Source organism: Entamoeba nuttalli (genome assembly GCF_000257125.1).
Source record: "Entamoeba nuttalli P19 unplaced genomic scaffold asmbl_9891, whole genome shotgun sequence".
In the NCBI taxonomy this organism is placed as follows: domain Eukaryota; phylum Evosea; order Mastigamoebida; family Endamoebidae; genus Entamoeba; species Entamoeba nuttalli.
The window spans coordinates 540-1,178 of NW_008579887.1; positions in this window are offsets into that span (position 1 = coordinate 540).

The window sequence follows — 639 nt, forward strand, 5'->3', positions numbered from 1 at the left end:
ATTTTCCTTGGTATTTCATTTAATATTATTATTTCTTTGCCATTTATTGCTATTGACATTCACTCTTTTATATTATATGACATTGTATTTCTATGATTTGTTTGTTTTTCTTTACAAGACACATTGTTATTATACAATAACCATTGCATTAAAATTTGTTTTATTTCCTGCATTGGAAAAGGCAAAAATATATTTAAATAATATTTCAAATGAAAAGAAATAATATAATAACAACATGAATAATATTGATAAAGAAATAAATATAAACAAAACAATAAAATTAAGAATATAGATAAATTATTTAAATATATATGTATGTATTTGAGATATATGTTAAAGAATATAGAAATAAGAATGAATGAACATTAAAAGAAATGAATATAAATGAATATAAATAAAGAAAATAAATGAACTAATGATGAAAGTTGAGAAATAAATAAACATAACAATAATTGTGAAAAACGAATGAATAACATGAAAGTAATGATAAATACATAACAAACAGGAACAAAATATGCAAAGAAATAATGCATCTAAATAAAATACAAAAAAGAAAAGATGCAAAATATTTTGCATTATTAGAACTTTCTATTTTATTACATTTTGCTCATAAAAAAAGGTCAATTAATAGATATATCC